Below are 21486 nucleotides of genomic sequence, written 5' to 3' on the forward strand. Positions count from 1 at the left end.
TAAACAGTTCAGGCTTACAGATATTTTTTTAAGATTATCCACTCTATTGGATGTTGGTGACATTCTCTCTAATTGTTTAAATGGATTGTTTTATGATTCCTAGGAATGTGCAGCCAAAGTGCACTGGTAAGTGTTGTAATGCATTGATTGTGTTCTTCATATCTGTCTCTGTCCGACTGGTGCCCATCCCCCTCGGGCTGGATCCGGTTTCCCCCCCTCCTTCTTAACACTGATTGTGTGATGTCTCTGGGTCTCGCCCATGGGCCCTGGCTCCGGGGGGAAAAAGCCACGGCGGGGGAGGGGCCGGGGACACTCGGGACCGGCGAGCAATCGGGACAGCTCAGCAAACAAAGCAGGACAAGTGAATAAAGCTGTAAAATCCCAAAGGAGCCGGGAATAGACTCTCTTATTTTGCCATCGGCGGCCGTCAGATCTCGTGGGGAAGGCTACAGGTAAGATTCTGCACTCTTCAATCCAAGGTCCTGATCCACACCTCTACAGATGTTACCCTAATTTCCTGTGTGCTGCTTCAGGGGTTGCATATTCATAAACATGAAAAGAGGAGGAAAAGTTTGCTGACTCAAAACCTGATCTCAGATAAGAAATTTGCCATGTATGTAATTTATATTTGTACCAAATAATTTGTATGTAGTTTACTTTACTAATAACAATAATGATCAGGTGGTAGAAAAAAATCTGGTAAACGGTAGGATTTTTTTTCCTACAGTTTACGGTTAGAATAGGTGGTTTGGATAATTAATAGGGCTTGACTTTTTGTAATGTAAGTGTTCCTCAGTATTAGGTTCCATTAAAGGGCAGTACTAAATAATATTCATGGCAGTGTCTAGTCATTGAGATAGGATCACTTAGAGTGTTCTATTAAAAATACATTTAATTTACTTGTGGTTGTTACCCAGTAGGTGTGAGAATTGATAGTGTGACCAGAAGCATTTGTCAGGATTCATGGGGAGAGGTAATGGAAAATCTATTTGTCAAAATGTTAATTAGCTTCCCTAATATGGTATAATCACAGGTGATTATACCTGTGAGTGCTGCAGCCCTATCTTTGATTAAATGAATGGTCTATCTCAACAACAGGCCACCTTCATGAATATTTTATTGAATGTTTTAATTGAAGTAAATTACCAAATTACAGTGTGCATATAAAGAGATGCATTGGAGGTTCCCAGAGGCAGTCAATGAGATATAATAGTGGATTAAATATAGAAGGATATAACTGTTACTGTTCTCAGGAAAAAAAGAAGAAAAAAATAAAGCTATTATAAAAACAGATACTGAGCTGATGATATGAGCTGATGATACGCTTCCCAGAAGTTGAGACTAAGGATTTGCCTGTAATGCTGTCTCTGCAAAAAGGTCAAGAACTCCAACGGGATGATGAATAAGCTAACTCAGTGTTACAGTTCAGTTTTTCAAGTTATTTGAAATACATTTGCCTGAATTAAGGTTCAAACAAGACCATATGCCAAAGTCAACAATATGGGTTTTATTTGGTAATAAATATGAGAAAGAGAGAGAGAGACACACACAGACAGACAAGAAGAAGGAAGAGAAAGAAATAGAAAATAGGTGGGTGGACAGAAAGATTTGAAAGAGACAGAATAAAGAAAATATCACCACTCCATGGATCCCACTAACATCCTGATGACCCTCTCCAGCTGGTCTTCTTGGTGATGAGGTTCCCCAAAAAAGCATAGAATCCAATGGATTAATATATGCTCATGCCAGGCAAGAATAGCCAGGTATCTCCCGCCCCGGGGCAAGGGGACAGTTTGACACAGTGTCTTGCAGCAGACTCTGGATCTGTTGCATCACTTTGCATCACACGCAATGCTGTGGTGCAAAGCCTCAGAAATGAGTCTGGGGAGCACTTTAGGGGTGTTTGATGGATTATAACACCCACTCAGCTGCCTCTCATGTGAATGTTCCATGGATATGTAAAGTGAGAAAACGTGGGGAGCAGCTGGAGTCAAACATTCTCTTCACAGAAGTAATGGTGAATGCTCATTTATTGAGGGTACACTGGGTTCTTTTATACATATATCATTCTTGTGCATAAGCTGTTCACGCGGCATTTTGCTACTTGCTATTGGCTACCTCCTGGTGTCCATGAGCCCCAAGCGGCTATACCATTTGCTACTGTTATCTGCATAAGCATTCCTTTGCAGTTACTTGTTTTCAATTTATCTGAGGGAAAAAAGCTGGTTCTTAGGCTCATTGTCCTTGACAGTGCTAAAATAACAGAACTTTCCCAGCACTGTAAGGCCTCTCTGTGTCTATCGCCAAAAATCCTTCTACAATTCCCCCTTTTTCTTTTGCACAAGCTAAGCATTAGATATTGTCTTACATATTCTTAATACAAGACATTACACAATTTAGTACTAATAATCCTACTAATATAAGTAATAATATAACACTTGTTTAACAACAAACTTCAGCTATCCTGTAATCTCAGGGCTACTTAACTAATCTCTAAATACATTATCACTTTCTTTTAAATCATGTAATTTGTTCTTCATTAATTGCAATTTTTTTTGTGAATTGATCCGAATGGTCAGACAGGTTCATGCAACACATTCCTTCAAACTCTTCACACTCATGGTTATGCACCAAAAGCAAAAGTCAATCACAGCACAGTTTTGCAAAACAGCATGACTAACACTGGTTACATCCGCTGATAGCTCACCTAAAATTTGGCTAGTCACATTCAATTCTGATTTGGTCCAGCATGCCATCTGCTTCAATGTGGTCATTGCTCTAGTGGCTGTTGCTCCTGGTATAAACATGAATGTTAACACTGTCCTAGGTTGGGACCAGACTTTAGGATCTTTTATGTCCGTACAGTCCAACTTATGTATGGCACGTTTTCTCTGAGTGACTTTTGCTAAAGTCATCAATGCGGTTATGTTAGGGTGAAACAGGGTAAGTTTCCCTAAATAACATGGGCCCCCATGTGGGCTGGCTGGGACTCCATTCCAAGCGTGGTCCCCACATATTAAAAATATTCCTGGTGGGAGGTGTCATGCTGGTTTGCCAGTCAGATTACATTTGGAATAAAGTTGTTGGTGTACATTGCTACTAGATAGCCAAGCTGAATTTATGGTAGCCCATTTCTGGCTATGTATATTTAGACTCTGCTCTGTGGGGGGCTCAAAGGACACCCAACCTCCCTCACTTCTATTTGTAGAGCTGGCATTCATACATCCAAGGAAGTCTAATTCTTCGGGTGGTGAAATAAGTGTATCATTAAGTTGCTCTATAATTTTACACTGCCAGCCTCCATCAGCCTGGGTGGCTGTGAAACCTGATGTACACACTGTGACATTTGCCACAGTAAAATTGAGCATTGTCTCATTTTTCGCTTAACCTTTAAATTTGTGAGGGCTCCAAAGGGTTGTTCCTATCAAACAAGTTCTGAATGGGTCTTGGGGATTGGCCAGGCTAAGGCAAACAGAATCCTGTCCAGTCATCTTGGCAAATGTCACCCATATATTAGTTCTCTTAGAAAATTTGTGAGCTAATTAAGGCGATCTTGCAACACTTGTTGACACCATGAGCAAAAGGCATGCAACATGCGAGAACATCTTACCATGCGGACTTGCCATATCCCTTTTTTTTTTTTTTTTTTTTTTTCTTTTCTTCTTAGATAATGCTTATTTAAAGAATAAAATTAATTGACAAAGATATCACACTATTTTACATGCCAGGCACCCTTTAGTTCACAGGACCCTGTTCAGTATAAAACCTGCTTTGTCAGCAATTCACGAGCAAAAACCACCTTAGCTTGGCTCTTACTTGGCAGCTGCTGCAGCCACACAACTTAGTAAGATATCTTTGGGTTTTTACCAGCTCAAGTCTTTAGTAAATAAATTCCAAGTGGACACTAAACAAGTATTTTGCTAAGAGATGATAAAGTATTAAAATTAAAAGCAAGTCAGATTGCAGCTGTAATTATACTACATTAGAAATTCCAGTTGGTGGGGATCCATTCACCATATAGAGAGAAATTTGTAATCAAGGTAATTACAAAGACAGAGCATTTGTTTCCTGCATGCTTTCCCAGGCTTGGAACCAACAGAGTTGACTACATGGAGAGTTGACCAGGGTGAACTCGGAATTCACTTTCTTAGGCAGGAGACTAGTTAAGGAGTTTTACTGATAACAAAGAAGAGAAGTTATACAACACTGATTATTATAAATTACTTTGGTTTTATCTGCTTTTAGCATTTGTCTCTTACAAGTCTCCATCCATTCCTATAGAAACCTAATTTCTTCTCCATTCCTCTGTGGCAGCTCCCATCCCTAGTGGTGGTTCAAGTGCATGGGGCAGCCCTTGATGCGGAACACGTGGATGTGCAGGTGGGCAGCAATTCTGGTTGCACATGCTGACACAGTATCGGAGCAGGTCAAACAGGGACAGGATCAGGGCAATCCAGAGGGCAATATACTTATCAATAAAGCTGTTAAAGTACTTGGTCAAGGAACAGCAATGCTGGACCTATGAATGCTGTGTCATATAAATACATCTCTCTTTTTGTCATGTGGGCAACTACCAGTTTATTTGTGATCTTGGCAAACACAAAGCCAAAAGTCAGGATGCAGAGGCAGGGGTGCCTCTCAAAGAGCTGCACACCAGATTTCTTGTAGATCATTGCAGCTAAGACAATCACGGAGCCAATACGGAGAAAAGGTTTGAGAACACTTGTTCCTGCTAAAGTGGATCCATTTTTGCCAACTCCAGTTGGTACAGGAGAATATGGTTCCTGCCACAGTACAAAGAGCTGGGAGTATTTTCACCTGAATATTCAGTCTTGGAATTAGAGATTTCTAAAAAGGTGGTCCTCCAATCACTGCTAGTAAATGCATGATTATTATGAAGGTTTGTTCTTCAGTCACATCAATCATGCTGAAGCACAGCGTTCCTGAGACGTACATCTGCCAGTGCGTGCAGTAAAATATGAATGTCGCACCAAAACAACAGAATTTCCAGTCAGGGTTGGTGCCAGGCTGCACAGCAATACAAGTTCCCAAAACCACAAAAACTGTGGACAATGAATCACAGCAATGGTTAAAAAGCTCTCCTAATGGAGTGCTGCTATTTGTCCTTCTTGCTTGTTTTCCATCTATAGCATCCAAGAACTGGTAGATGAAAAAGCCACAGGCACAAGCAATGAATGTCCAGGAAAGCACCTGCCCTGTTTTTTACTGTTTTTTACTGTTTTTTACTGTTGGACAGTAAAATACTAATAACAGAGTTGTAAGTATATTTATTAACAGTCTGGTGATGGTGATCAAACTGGGGGCAATCCAGGCTGGAGAACTGATAACTGCAGTATGAATCCAATCTAACATTGCTCGAGTAGTTTCAGATTTTGAGCCGCGCTCTCTTACTGTATTTTTTTTTTTTTTTTGCCTGCTGCAAAATTTTCCATTTGTGCTGATCATACACAGGATTGCCACCTCCTGTCTACGACAGGACATGCTACAGGACATGCTATGTGTCCTGCGGGTTCCCACTGTCCTTCTAGTATAGCATCACATATAATTCTGGACCACTGAGTCACAGGTGGAGCAGGCAAAGGTGTTGCAAGGGGACTGATTTCTGCAGTTTGTTCTAGCAATTGCTGCATTGGAGTTAACTGGGAGCTAAACGATGTTGGCTCCTCCTGATTTTTAACATTTATTGTAGATAGTTGTTGAGCTCTTTTTAGCAGCAGCTCTGCTGCTGCATGTGCTTTCTCATTCAGATGCTTCATCACCACCTGAATTTACTCAGTCAGTTCTTTTAAACCAATCATGGGTTCCACTGGGGGTTCTGCTGGGGGAAGCAGTGCTCCATCATCGGGGTCCTCCTCTAATTCATCCGGCAGCGGATCATTGTCAGGGGAAGGGGTTCTACAGCACAGACGGCCTGTTTCCATTTCCTGGTCGCCTTGTATCTCTTCATGTACATCCGATTAAAGGGGTGGCACTAGGCACAGGCGTTGTGGAGGCTGCGAGGTCGAGTGGCGCCAGTGGCAGTAGAGCAGGAGCGGTTCCAGAGGCTTTTTGAAGCATCTCAGCCACTGTATTACACTGGGTTGCCGACAAGCCTTTGATCGGAGGGGGGACTTTGTTCCCAAGAAAAGCTCCAAAACTATTTTTTTCGGGTTAATGGGGGGTGCGGCAGCAGTGGTGGTGGCAGCGGTGGTGCTTCACTTCCTGAGGTAATATCCTGAACAGCAGCCGCAGCGATCTTTGCTTCGGCTTGCATGTCTCTCAGAGTGTTAGTTACGATATGCCATGTGGAGCAAAAATCCTTTATGTCTTTGTAATAAATACGATTGACCAAATTCGATAAATCAAAATTTTAGAATTTTATTGAGAGACAAAATGACAGTCTCGGATAGCCACAATTAAAAGGACAGTGTCGAGCCCGGGATCGGTGCTGGGTGAACATGGTAACACACTCAGTTAGTATGCTACCCCCCCCAAGTTCACATTTCTGGCTTGGAGCAGTCTCTTTTTATACACTGGATCGCTGAGAGAAACTTGGGACTCCAAGGTTCCCTCTTCCGAGGCAGCCTCATTAGATATTCATGTTCTAGTTCTGGTGTTCTGAATGGAGTTGCCCGTGAAGACAATGTTTTTAATTGTTGTGTCTAGGTGCTGTGTGGAGATGTTAATTTCAGGAGGAGACGGATGAGATAGCGATCTGATGTAATCATCGGGTTCTCCGGGCTTCCATCTCCCTTTTCCGTTGTCTTTGTTCTCCCTTTAACGATTCCCGGCAGAGGTATCCTCGTGTCCTTTTCTTGTAATTCCTAGCATAGTTTCTTGTGTCCCTCCTGTGTCATTTCTGGCAAAAGAAATTCTTTGCACCCCTCTCTGTGCAGCTTTTACTCTTGGTATACTGGATTAGAAACAAAACTGGGGGTTTAATTACATCTTACATCTTTTAACACGAATTAACTTTAGGACATATATCACAGTCTTTATCCTTATTAGTAACAGTTAGTTCCCACATCCGATCTCCCAGTGCTCGCCATGCATCCACCCAAAACAGTGCCGGCGGAGTTGTTAAATGTCTTTGTCCCCGCGCCCAGTTAACTAGTTTTTGCATTACTTTTTCTGCTACTGTATTTCCTCTCTTAGAAAGAATACTCATAAGGAACTTCAATGCAGCAGCAAATTAGCACTCCATGCTTGCCGTCTTATGTGGGGCAGGGAAGGGAGTACTCAACACCTTCCTCCTTTTTTCAAGAAACTGCCCCTCTGCTCCCCTTAGCAGCTCAGCCTCGCAATATATTTGCAAGGATGGCAAGCTTCTACCTCAGTGCTTATGCATGTCTTGGCAGATCACCATCTGTCCGCTATTTTTCGGAGGGTCTCACCTCAATGCAGCTGCATCTGTCGGCGATCCAGCATCTATTCGCTCAGCATCCCACTGCTAATTTTCTCCCCTGGGTCCTCACTTCAAGGTCCAATGTTCGGGCGCCGATTAAAGTGAGAAAACGCCGGGAGCAGCTGAAGTCAATCATTCTCTTCACAGAAGTAATGGTGAATGCTTGTTTATTGAGGGTGCACAGGGTTCTTTTATACATATATCATTCTTGTGCATAAGCGGTTCACGCGGCATCTTGCTACTTGCTATTGGCTACCTCCTGGTGTCCAGGAGCCCCAAGCGGCTATACTATTTGCTACTGTTATCTGCATAAGCATTCCTTTGCAGTTACTTGTTTTCAACTTATCTGAGGGAAAAAACCCTGGTTCTCAGGCTCATCGTCCTTGACAGTGCTAAAATAAAAGAACTTTCCCAGCACTGTAAGGCCTCTCTGTGTCTATTGCCAAAAATCCTTCTACAGATGTGGTCTTTCTGGGATTGGGGTTACCACAGTTGGGCTGGTTTGTGTAAAGGAGGATGAGCATCCACTGCATCTGACCAGAGGTTATACGACATCCAAAACCTCCTCCCTCCTCAGTTGGAGTCTGTGTAAACCTGGCATCTGTGGGCTATGGTTTCCCCCCCCTCAAATCCAGCCAGAGGTGATTCTCGGTGCAGCTGCTGGGTTTGACTTTGCTGTGGATGCATTCTTCTCCCTCAGCCTGAGATGACTGTACCATATTGTCCTTTGGGGATTGAAAGAGAGCATATAATGGAACTGATAAAGGAGCCTGGTATCTTAGGCCTGATTGAGCAGAAATCGTGGGAGACAGACACAGATAAAGGCTACCTGGGGTAGAAGTGACCAAGAAACATGTGAAACTTTGTAGTAATTACCAAGTAGCTGATGTCATAAAGAATGTATAACCAATGAGAAATTGTTACCAAAAATAGAACCCTATATGCATGCCACACAAAAAAGAACGCCTTTATAAACACCTTATATGCTCAATATATTTGGCTTCTGATCAGAACTCATAACGTCTCCATCTCTCGGTCACTGATATTGTCCCCTTTATTTTATCTACATGGCTTAACTCATGTCCAAGATTCCAGTCAGACATCTTCAAAGTGGGGTGGGCTTCTGTGGTTGTAGCTTGTTTATACAGTTTTTGTTATAATGGGCAAAACTCCCTCATAACAAGGCATGAACCATTTCAGTCCCTGACACTCAGGTACTAGAAGATATTTTGATATGTGGAACTCAATAAAATAGCTTTGGTGTTTTTTGCTTTACTTGACAGTCCAAACACACTGTCAAAATGGGGGAAAAGAACACCCACGCCTCTGGCCTTACAGCATGCAAATTCTGGCAAGCTAATGTTGAAAAGGTAATTTTTCAGTTTTGCATGTCATGAATTTGTCCTTGCAGCTGTAACAAAAGGATAACATTATAATTATTCCATTTATAGAAGCACACTATGCTATTGGGTTTTATGGAGCTTAGTTTCACCTTAAATTTTATCAGTGGAGCTTAGATAAAATCAAGATAAAGCAAGAATGGAAAGGATTAAACAAGAAGATTAGCATAATGTCTTCCTAAACAAGATTATAAATCTTGTTGAGCTGATTTCTCTTTCTTTTTCTTAGTAAAGAAGAAAGCAAAGATACAGAAATAAGAACTGCTATCTTACCAGTACTGTAGTATTCCTAACATTTTCCATCCACCATTAAAATTGTTCTAGAAATGTAAAACCTTACTCCAAATCTAACTGTTTTTTATATCAGAACTTTACTGAAAGACATTTGGTAGTTGCATGTGGATGATAGAAAAACCATCTGACAGTAGGAGGTAGGAGGGACAAGACAATGTGATGAGTCGAAGAGGAAGGGTGGGGCTGCAGCAGTTCAGTGTAAGGGACATTCTGCTGCAGCTTAAGCTTGTCCACAGTAGGAATGAAAGCTTCCAGCCATGCCGTCCCAGCTGATGAACTCAGTCTCAGTCCTGTTAAGAACCTGTAATTAAGATTAAATGAATTTGTCACTAAAGCATTTTCTCAATGGCACTCATTTGAAGGATTGGGCAAAGCAGTCTGAGACAGAACACAAATTTCTACTTGGTTAAGCTCTGTGAGAGCATTGAGCAACAGGACTTCTAGAAAGATAAAATAATCTCTATCAAAAATAAGATAACTTGTATTTTAAGACTCTTAGATTTAAAAATTATAAAATAACTTGGGGAAACATAGTATGCTCATAAACTATTTTGAACTTCTTTTTAATTGAAAATAGTATTTCCTGACTGCTAAGTCAAAATTAACTGCATTCTGTGCTTATTGCTTTTTAAACAGCATTGCCATCAAACACTTTTTCCTGGAAGGAGAAACAAAGTAGCTGAAACTTAATCAGATTAAATAGAGAATTTTACGCATGGAGAGTGTCCTGGAAAATGACATCCAAGTCCTTATATAAGTTTGTATAAGAAGAATATTTCCAACATGTAATATTCTGTATTCCAGGCGATAAAATAGAAGTATCAGCAACTCTGCAGCCATATTGAAGAGTTAAAATAGAGAGGTTAGTTCATTAAAAATGGTTGTACCCATCTTTCTGAACCATTTTAGGGTAAATTACTTTTTTGAAGTGTGACTTTGAGCAGTATAATGTGGCTTCAAAAGCAGGAAAGAAAAAATTACTGTTCCAGTTAGTAGGTGCTAGAAGCTTTGTTGAATGGTTTACAGCTATCAATAGTTCCTTTGGTTACTGACCAATATAACGGAGGCTAAAATTTTAGTAAATTCATATGCCAGGACTTTACATTTATACTAAATTCATATGTCTTTCTGAGAAAAGCAAACGGTCATTTAATTTATCACATGGTAATAAATTTTTCAGCCATGTTTCCAAAGTACAATCATCTAGTTAATTTTCTGTTTCTGGTGTCAGATTTAGTTTCTTGTCTTTGTAAATGAACAGAGAAGTTTGGAAAGAATTCTGTATTTGCAGATGGAAAAGAGATATTCAAAGTGTATTCTCTGGCTAGACTGCTGGAAAATAAAAATTAAAAAGAGATAATTTCTCTTGATCTTATGGTAGTTACATTAAAAATTAGAAAGCTGAACACATAAGAATTATTACTTAATTAATTTTAAATTTAGCTTCAGTTAAAGTCCTATAACTCAAACACTTGATTGAGGTATTAAGTGTTTTTTATTCACTCACTGCTGCTCCTCTTAATTTCTTTAGGAAATTAAGTGCATGTGGTCATACCGGCTGTGTCTCCTGCCACTTTCTTGCTTATCCCCCTCCTAGCATTTTCATCAGTTTCTTTCAGATATGTCTGCAGGATATAGGGATCTTGGAGATAATTGATTTCCTCTACAATTTATGAGAATAGGTGGCCAGGCAGAGGAAAGAAACTTTGTAGGTGTTCCCTCTAAAAGTTCTGACAAGTGAGAATCTCTTAATAGTCAGAGAAGGCAGATGGATAAGTGCTTTTGTAAATGCATCAGTAATGAGAAATCAGAATCAAGAATCACAAATTTATACAAAGCTGTTTTACATAATGAGATGAGAGGTGAGCTTGCCATTGTAAAAGGTAGTAATATGAAGAAAAAAACTAACAAGTTTAGAGCGAGAAAAAGAATAAGTGCTGTGAATACTCCTGTTAAAATACACACAAACCACTCTCAACTACTTTACCCAGAGATAAATTATGAAAAACAACCCAAGTCACAGCAAACAAGTAGTCTTGTTTATATTTATATTTAATTTTTATATTCTATAATATTAATAATGCAAGCTACTCAAAGCAATTAATGTATCTGCTCTACCCAGTGTGCTAAGAAAAACTGGAGAGCCAGAGCTATAAACAGTCAGTGTCCAGACCTGAAGAGATAAATCACTGATCTTGTATTCCTTTTCTTCTAAGGATTGACCAGAGGAACTGTAACATTATCATCAGATACAATTATTTGATACAGAAAAATGTCTGGGTGGGGAAAAAGCTTTAACAAATTCATATAATTTGATTTATTGTTTGAAATGCATTTAACGACATGAGTATTAATGCTTTCATCTGTTTGGCCTTTACTGTTGATCTAGTATCATATTTTGACCAGTATTTTGTAAAGTGAGGTTATTTAAAGAATTTAGAGGTAAGAATAACAAAGCTAGCAGCAAAAATGTTTTCAGTGATAAAAATGTGACAGTTATTGCTTTTCCATTTAAATAATAGTTTCATGAAAACAATGTTTATTGAAAACAATCTTTCAGGATGGGGAGGGAAGAAAAGAAGGCAATATAAGTCTTAATATATAAAATAAATAAAAGAATTAAAACTTGACACATTTTTTCAAAGGATGCCTTAAAATATAAATTTGCACTTGAATAACCTTTATCCTGAATTATTTACTAGCCAAGTTAAAAACTAAGAACTGGATTTTTAAATGTCTTTGGAAAGTGAAAAAAGACCTGTTGATGTATTTGCAATATCATGTTGTAACATGTGGTAACATGTTTTCCCTTAAATATGAATCAGAGGAAAGTGTGCATGTCTTTAATTTTTATGCCAAAAATTCATGTATGCATTTCCTTTATAAATTGAAATGTTTTAGTAGAAGTCCTATAAGTTATATATATAATTTTTTAAAATTAGAAAATATACCTAAAAAAGGCAATTAATGTCAAGTTTGAAACAGGTAATCATAACTAAAAATTAGAAGCTACTAAGTAACATAATCAAAGGGTGTATGACACCAGCATAGTTAAGATTTTTGGGTAATATAGATTTGAATCTCGTTAATTATTTTTTAAGCTTCAACACCACAGATTGGAGGTAAGCCCTTTCTACCTCTGCAATGCTTATTAAATTTGTACCATGTCTATTTAAAGCACATGATCCCCTGACATCCCTAGAGAAAATGTTTTACATATCAGTGCTGCTGTTAACTTCTGGACACTATGAAGGAAAGTAGATACAGAGGACTGCACTGACAAACATTTCCCTGCTCCCATTTGTTTTTTTGCATAGTGTAAACAAACACTTTTCTATATGTATAAAAATGCTGAAGTCAGAGTAGGCACTCCACTGGTCTCAGCTGCCTTTGATAGGACTACTGAAAATATAAGCCAGAGAAAGTAAGTGAAATAATTTAAATACTAAAAAAACAAAAAAAAATTTAAATTATTCTCAAAAGCAAGACAGTAAATGATGCAGATGCTAAGTTGATATCTAAAAATATCAAATTTATTTGGAATACTTTAATTGTACTGTCAGTTCCATGGATGGCAAATAGCTGTTAAAATCACATTTCAGAGAATTAGTACTCACATCTAATACAGAAATGATGACATCTTATATCTCCTCTAAAGATTTCTATGCTTGTATTCGACATGGACAATGGGAAGGCCAGATACAATCCTTCTGTACTGCCATAAATAACAAAGCAGATCTAAAGATGCTGGAATTTCATCTTTCCCAGACTAGAATTTTAATCTAATATACGTGTAAACTAAGGAACTATTTCTCTGAGTATTTTTCCTTAACTATTTTAGAAATATGTCCTCATTCATCAGTCAGCCATTTAGTCCCTAAACAGTCTAATCAAATTATAATTAACCTTTCAAACTGAACATGAGACTAATTGAACCTCGTTCTCAGGGCTGGCAGTAAAACTCGGGACTAGAAAGAGGTTAATCCCTTGCAAGCATGTGCAGGCAGGGCTTCAGCCCTCGGCTGGCTGCCATGGTCTTTCTTGGCAGAGGTGTTCATTGTCCTGAGTTGCTGTGTATAGATTCCAATGGTCAATTATTTTTTCCTTCTACTTCAGCAGACCTTGATCCTGGCAGCAGACTCACCTGAGGTTTCAGGAGTGCTCCCATGCTGTCACCGAGACACACAAAGAAATCACACGCAGACAAGAGATTTCTGCAGAGGTTCCTCTGATCCAGCTCCCAGCTGAAAGGGCGGAGAGAGAAGAGACCCCTTTGTTTATTCTTTGACTTTTATACATTTGTGGGTCTAGCAGAAGATTGGCTTTGGGGGTTTCCACCCCTCAGCCTCAGTGGCCAGACGAATTGTCAGTTACAATTGTTTTCAGGTTAGAAATATGCAAACAAAGGACAAAGAATGAAAACAAAGGATTTGCTTATATTACTTCTGTGGGAAAGGTAGAAAAACTGCTCTAATATTCTACAGTAACTAAAAGATCTGACTCCGTTTATGAAAATCAAAAGGCTAATAAAGAAACTCAGAAAAACCAGGGTAACACCCATGCCTCTTGTCAAAGCGATCTAGAGATTGAAAGTCAGCCACAAGATGAATCTCTCGTGGATGTTTCACAGGCAGTAGTGATAGTGCCAATCTCACTGAAAGAAGGAAAAAGATACAGTCCATAGGATATTTTCCAACTTTGATAGTAAGTGTTAGTTTTGTTTGTTTGTTGCAGGGTTTGGCTTTTTGTTTCAGTTTTTCTTTGCACTCTTTAATTGCTTATTATATAAAGATAAATTTTTAAATTAATTAATTATTGGTTTACATTTGAGTATCAACAGCCTTGTAACGTTTGCAGAAACCAATTTCTTCTATCTCTTAGCTGAAATAACTTTTTAGACACTTTCCTCATAAATAGTGAAATTCCATTTCCCTGGCATTTTTAATGCTTCTTTTTGGAGATACTGAACACAATCTGATAGGAATGCCAGAAGTATAGAGAGAACACACATTCCCCTCTGTGATACATTTACTCTAATGCCTCCCATTAAGCAACTTCTTCACATTTCTACACGGCAATGACTATCTAACAAACTGTTCTTCAAAAACAAAACACTGCCAGCAAACAAAGAAACCAAACAAACTAAACCTTTTCACTTATGCCATAGAGAGAGTCCCAATACTCTGATTATTAAAGGATGCATGCAGGAATCACATGAAACGTAAATCAATGAAGCATAAAATATTAAGGGGTTGGAATGAACCTTAAAGATTATTTACTCCCAAACCCTCTGACATGGGCAGGGACACCTCCTACTAGATCAGGTTGTTCAAGGCCTTATCCTGCCTGGCCTTGAACAGTGCCAGGGCTGGGGCATTCAAAACCTCTCTGGGCAACCTCTTCCTGTCTCACCCGCCCTAAAAAAAGGATAAAAAATTTCTTCCTAATATTGAACCCTCTTCGGTTCATACCCACTAATCCTTGTCTTATCAGCTATTATGAATGCATAAAAGTCATGCATCCTTCACTCACGGGTTTTCAGAAGTTATTGTCCCTTTTGCAGTGCCTTTGCTCTCTACAGTATAACAAAGTTTGCTCACTGACAAAATCATTGGTCAGGCTCTATGCTTTAACTGAAATGTGTCTGGTTTAATTTAATACTTGGTAATAAATATTTAAATATTTGGTCTAATCCTCAAATTATTCCCAAAAATTTGTGAAGTCAAAATTACAAAAATGTATTTATTTCTACTTCAACCATATTTATAAAAGAGCAAATTAAGCATTAATAGTGATGTCTGTGGGTCCATGTCGGGGGCTCCTTTTTAGGAGCTTAAATTCGCCGGCATTCAGGTGGTTTTAGAGTTCTGGCCCTCTGCAAAGCTCTGTGCCAAACGCAGGAAAAGACGGAGTCTTCAAGGTTACATGGCTTCATTTATTAGTTCTTATCTTACAATTTTCTCAGTGTCCAAAAGGGTGTTTGCCGCGGCTCGGACATCTGGTGACTCCCCTGTCCTCTGGGCTGTCCTTATCTTTTATACTAATTGCTACGTATTCTTTATTTACTATTATTACCAATGTCTATCACTATTACTAAAAAGGTCATCTTTACTCTGACCCAATCCTCACTAACTACTTTGTGCCAACATCACTGCAGAAATGGAGTGAGGGAACAAGAAGGAAGAAGAAAGGGACAACGCCCTAAATTCTCCATCTTGCCCCATTCACTTCAATGCCAAAAATCCCAAACTCACTGTTTTTTCACCTTGTGATATACTAAACTACTATTTTTTACACTCTTGTGGCCTGCAATACTTCCTGCAGTGCAAGAAGCCTCTCCCATGGACTGAAATCAAATCCAGTGTCTCTCTGAGCTCTGGGCTCTGGGCTGGGGTCCCAGACCCCCCTGCCCAGGTCCCTGACCCTCCAGGGCAACCAAAGGAATGCCCTGGACTCCAACAGGTCCATCCATATTTGTTCCGTCACATGAATGTGTATTATCCCTAAAGGATACATGCTTGTAGCATATCCACAAAACAGGGATACAGAGAATTGTCTGATAGATGCAGGATACACAGATATATTTAATGTAACAGACTTGAAGTGTAACAGACTTGAAGTGAAAAGAGCCTTCCCAGCAGATGGGAGTTAACAGCCAATGCAGATCCATCTGGCTTAGTAATGAGCTGTTAACTGGAGAATACTTAAAGGAGAGTCAAGGCTGTCTTAACATCATGTGTAAAATGATGTGCAGTAAATTGTAGTGAAGAAACTGCAGCTGAACTGTAAACATCTGTACACTTCAGTCCAAGGACTGTGATCAATTGCTTCTATGCAGTACTGTATTGTCATGTGTTTGACCATCACCACGACTACCTTCTGCCCTGTGTTCCAGTACTTCTGTATTATTGACAGTGCCAGCTGTGATATTCAGTTCCAAATTAATTGCAGTAATATCAGATGTCACTTGTAGAAATGAATGCCATTGGTATTTTGCATTTATATTAAGTGGCAATGTCAGAAATTACTCCACACACTGATTATGAATTTTTTCACTGTCTTGGTTTGAATGATAGGTATCTGCTAGGGAGGGGCAGGGCCTCTCTAGGAGTGGGGAATTCTAATGCTGTTGCAGTGTGTTAATTTGGTTTATATTGTATTTCATTTTTATATTGGGTTTTGTAATGTTTCTCTGTTCCCTTGGAAAGTGTATCACGAGGTTTGTCCCTGCTCCACCCCGCCCATCCTCCCATACTGGAATGTAACCCAACTCTGTTCTACTCCCACCTTTTCCCTGATTGGGTAGTGGCTTGTCCCTGCCTCTAGGCCCTTCCCCCTGGCTAAAAGCCCCGAGAGGAGGGATGGGGGGGGCTCTTTTGCACCGGGATGGGGACCGGGGAACAGGGATGGAGCTGGACAGGCAAGACCCAAATAAAGTCCTGATCCCCCCCGGACAAAGAGCAGATTCTTTCCTTTTGCCATTGACAGATGCCTGTCATCTCTAAAGAACCAAAGTTTGCCTCTGGGTAGCTTTTACCCTGAAAGGAAGTTTCTCAAACTAGCCGAAATGGAACACGGGCTCTGAGGAGGGAGAGAGAGAGAGCCGCTACAGAATCCCTTCCCTCGAAGTTAATATAATTTAGAGGACTAAGAGGCTTTTCAGGAAGAGCTATGGGGAAAGAATAACAGTTCTTTACTTGTAAGTATAACAAGACAAGAAAACAACAACAACTACAGCACTAATAATAAACAGAACCAGGAATCTTGAGGGTTTTTTTTTCACAAAGCCCGGGGCAGTCTGATCTCTTAGGACCCTGAGACCACCAAGCTGGAACAGTGGAAAACTCCAAGGCTGGTGGCTGGAATGGTGGGGTGTCCCCAGCAGGCGGGGGGAATGTCCCAGCAGGCAGGGGGGTGTCCCGGCAAAGTGAGCAGTGCTGAAGAAGCCGTGACGGCTGGACAGGGCTGGCCCATCTCCAGCAGGGCAGATGGAGGGGGCTCCAAATTTCTGGGCACACGAGCAGATGATGGATGATGGTAGAATTCCCAGGACCGGACTTTCTGTTGACAGTGGACTCCTCCCACAGCAAGCAGCAGCCTGACTGTCCTCTCTGATGCCAAGAGCAGGAAGAGAACACTCAGATCTCCCAGCACTGTCCTTTTCCCTCCCCCAAACTTATGTGATCTTCCCCCTGACTCGACCACTTCTTTTGTGTGGGTCAAGCACCCTCTCAGCATCAGTATTTCGTCTCTTAGCAACTTATGAGGGAAAAATTCTGTAGGGGAAAAAAAAAAAAAAAATCAAAACCAAACCTAACTCCCAACATTCACTAAAATGATTTTTTTGAAATTCAGAGCTAATGTCATCTTTGATAGTTCATCTTTAGCACAACTTTCATCAAGATGTTAAGAATGTTAGTAGAATTGGAACTTTTGTGTTTTCTTTGTCCTTACCTTTTCACAAAAATCCCTATTAAGTTTTACTCCTAAACACAACTGGTCATTAGTTTGCAAAATTGGATTGCAGCTGCTAATTTAAATCCATGGACTGGATAAGCCTTTTAAAGTCTCTGCCAATTCTTGACTCATCTGATAGTCCCAAAAGAGGAATCAGTCTTGTTATCTTTTGTGGAAAACATGATAGACAGATAACATGAAACATATGAATAAATCCAATGGTGCAGTGCTAAAACATATCCTGAATCTGAAGAAAATTATCTTGGTAGAGAAAGTTCTTTTTTAATCCTCAGAGCAAAGTTGAAAAAGTGCAATTCATTATCAAAATAATCAACAGGGTGTCCTAGAGCTCTTTTTTTTTTTTTTTTTTTTTTTTTTTTTTTTAATAATAAATTTATTTATAAAGAGTTAATTTATGCAAAAAAATACAGAAGAATTATTATGGTCCAATTAGGAACATGTGAAATGAGGTAAGGTTTACTATTTAGCATTTTAAAGCCTTCTTTTTAAAACAGATTAAGACAGTAGTCAGATGTCTTTGAAATTTACAATATGTTTGAATAGTCTAAAGTAATTGGACTCCATTATAGGTATGAAGTGCCTGATGTGTGTGAGTCATTAGCATTCTCATAGTTCAAGCATATGCACTGATAAAATTATGATGAGTTATCAAAAATACCAACTCCAGTGTTTAGACAAATTTTGTAATAGGATTTGCACATTTATGGGGCAAATTATCCTCTCAGTATGTGCTCTGTATATCTAGGATATTAATATTGATCTGCATTGTAAGAAAAATACAGCCATAATCACAGTTACATTTAAAAGTCAAATCCATATATGAAATGAAATTATAAAATTACTCATATTTTTTTCCATAGTTCTCAGAACAAGAAATGAAAATCCATTTTTTAATGTATTCTTTAAAATAACTAAATAATGCCCAAGAAAAAAATTGTGGTTGTGGGAGGGGTTTCATTATTTTTTATATTTGAATCTTTTTATCTGCATTGATAATTTTAGTTCCTTTAATGTCAATGCTTATTTACATTAATCACAGATCTTAATCTTTATCTAGTACATATACAGCTGAATTATACTACTGGTACACAAAGGTAGTAAAAATAATCTTGTACTGAGTAGTTGCTGTGACAGCAGGCCTATTCTTCCTCTTTCTCTGGGGGTTTTCCCATTTCCCCCAGAGCTGAAAGCCATTGTAAGAGAAAAGGCAGATGAGTTTAACCATCTTGAAAGAGAATATATTGATCAGACGAGGGGGAGTGGCCTCAAACTGAAAGAGGGTAGGCCTAGATTTGATAACAGGAAAAAGTTCTATACTGTGAGGGTGGTGAGGTGTTAGAACAGGTCTTCCAGAGAAGCTGTGGATATCCCATCCCTAAAAGTGCTCAAGGCCAGAGGGCCTTGCATGGGGCTCTGAGCAACCTGGTCTAGTAGATGGTGTCCCTACCCATGGCAGGGGGTTGGAGCTAGATAGTCTTTAAGGTCCCTTCCATCCCCGACCATTCTGTGGTCTATGAATTCATGTCCTTAATCCTGAAATAGTTGTCTTATAGAAAGGTAGCACTAAATGAACAGAGCAGATGTCCTTCAGCCTACAATGTCAATACAATAGTCCTAGTGCCCCATGCTTCAAACAGCCCTTGATCCCTGTAACAGTGAAGGGATTTAATATTTATCCTATGTTTCCTAAAAGAGGGAGAGGGTTGCATTCAGTTAGGTTTAAGGAAAAGAAAATAAAATCTGATGTCTCACTTTCTGTAGATCAGAAATCTGTCTGAAGTAATTTTTTTTCCCATTATATGTGTACCTTTGCAAAAAAATTCTTAGTATGAGATTATGTCTCAATGTGAAGTTGCTTTGCACAGAAAGAGTGAACAGAATTTTCATAGAAATATATATTTACAGTTTTATAAATAAATTTACATAAACATATATATTTATGCTTATAAATTACTTTTTCTGAAACAGATTTTTTGCAAATATGTTTCCATCTATGTTTGGATGCTAAAATATGATTTGATATGTAAGAAAAATGTCTTATTTCACCAGTATTTCATACACAGAATATTGAGAAAATATCCTATGTAAACTGAGCCTTTGAAATTTCTGTCTCTAAAGTGTCAAGTTTTTTTACAGATGTGAAAATCAAAATTTTATTATCTTTTGGTACTCTATGATTGTAGAAGGGCTTTAGAAGGAAAAATCACTTCCAGTCATTTGTCTCTTTGAAGCCTGAGCCTAGATATGATAAAGAGCTAGAGTAACTAGATTTTTTCTCTTCCCAGAAAGAGAAGTTTGAAAGATTTAGAGAACATGGAATTTAGTTCTATGATAACCTGCTCGTATTGTTGCTAGGCAAATTATCTGATTTTACTTGTGTAAAAGCAGAATTCATTTACTTCTATATCTCTAGATCTGATATTCTATATCTCTTTATCTGATTTGCATTTGGCTGCAATCAATATAGACACAGAGCTGAGCTTGAGACGCTTGAACTAGTGACTTTACTGTAGTTTCATAAATCTGAGGGTTGAGCAACTCCAGAAACTGTGAAGAGGGGTGCAGGGATTACAGGAAACTGAAAGGAAAATGTATACGAAAGGCAGTCTGCAACAATGACTATCCTCATCAGAGGATTGCTCTTCAATTAGCACTATTTAGAATACAGAGAACTTCCAAAAATGTCTTGTACTGCTTTTTTTGCTCCTGGAAAAGTTGATGTGCATCCTTTCACTCATAAAATAGCTGAAGGAAAGTTGGTAACAAGTGCATGCTTTAAAGTTTAAGCTGGAAAATGAAAATGCCTGGTTGCATCTTTTTGGCACCCACCTTTTAGGGGCTAATTCTCTGCTAAGGCTAAGGACCGCCAACTCTCTCAGCCTTTCTTCACAGGAAAGATGCTCCAGTTTCTTATAATTTCTGTGGCCCTTTGCTGGATTCTCTGCAGAATGTCCATGCCTCTCTTGCAACGAGAAGCCCAGAATTGGATACTGCACACCAGGTATGGCCTCACAAGAGCTGAGTAGAGAAGACTCACCTCTCTCCACCTGCTAGTAACACTACTCCTGGTTTATCCTAGGATACCATATTCCTTGTTTATGGCAAGGGAACATTATGGCTTGTGTCCAATCTGATGTTCACCAGACCCCTGCCCAGGTCCTTTTCTGCCAAGCTCATTTGCAGCTGAGTGGTCCCATCATATAATCATGCATGTCATTGTTCCTTCCCAGGTGCAGGACTTTGACCTTCCCCTTTTTGAGCTACTCTGCATTACAGCTCATTATTCAGTGTCCCCTGTGCCTTCTCATTGGGAAGGAGATGTCAAAATGCTGCCATTGATTTAAATTTTCTGTTTATGACTTGTGTTTGCAGACAGCGCCAGTATGGATCCAAAGATAGCAGGATTTAAAGCAGCATATGTTCCTGCTCCCACATTGGAAGGATGGATCATCTTCCAACTTAAAAGGAAGATCACCCCTGAAATGGAGATGTTTTTCTCCTCTGTGCCAAAGTCTGTAACCATCTGCCTTGTGAGCTTCAGTAAATTAATATTAATAGTGTCCTGGTGTCCTAGGGTGACTTTATGATGCTTGTATCCCCAGTTGTCTGTTCTGTTTGTGCTGTATATTGAGTTCTGTGCCTTTAAGACTGGTCTGGGAGCAAAGGGGGAGCAAGAAGAAGTGAGGAGTTTGTTTTGAGAAAACTGCCTGACTCCTACACATTCTTCTCCAGACTGGGTGTTCAGCTGAGGCTTGGAGAGACTGCAGGACTGCAGAGATCTTTTTGCTTTTATTTAGTTTTAGCTAGCTTGGGCAGAGAAGTTCCCCAGACTGTTTTGACTGTGTTTTTTGTTGTGTTGTTTTTTTTTTTTTTTTTTTTTTTTTTACTGTTTAAACCTGCTCTGGACTG

At 39.3% G+C, this 21486-nt stretch overlaps 1 long non-coding RNA gene and 1 pseudogene across 2 annotated transcripts; one reads left to right on the forward strand and one right to left on the reverse strand.

The window, feature by feature from the left end:
- Nucleotides 1-321: 321 nt before the first annotated feature.
- LOC120749622 (uncharacterized) lies at nucleotides 322-21243 on the forward strand. 2 transcript variants are annotated; one of them, XR_005699700.2, is made up of 3 exons: nucleotides 322-452; nucleotides 20470-20578; nucleotides 20950-21243. It is a non-coding gene; the product is annotated as an uncharacterized LOC120749622 (long non-coding RNA). The 2 variants fall into 2 exon arrangements; XR_005699699.2 differs by having other exon boundaries at nucleotides 325-452; nucleotides 20457-20578.
- On the reverse strand, nucleotides 3759-13353 carry LOC120749621 (choline/ethanolaminephosphotransferase 1-like; annotated as a pseudogene).
- Nucleotides 21244-21486: the final 243 nt, after the last annotated feature.

Source organism: Hirundo rustica, chromosome 2, assembly GCF_015227805.2.
Source record: "Hirundo rustica isolate bHirRus1 chromosome 2, bHirRus1.pri.v3, whole genome shotgun sequence".
Taxonomy (NCBI): domain Eukaryota; kingdom Metazoa; phylum Chordata; class Aves; order Passeriformes; family Hirundinidae; genus Hirundo; species Hirundo rustica.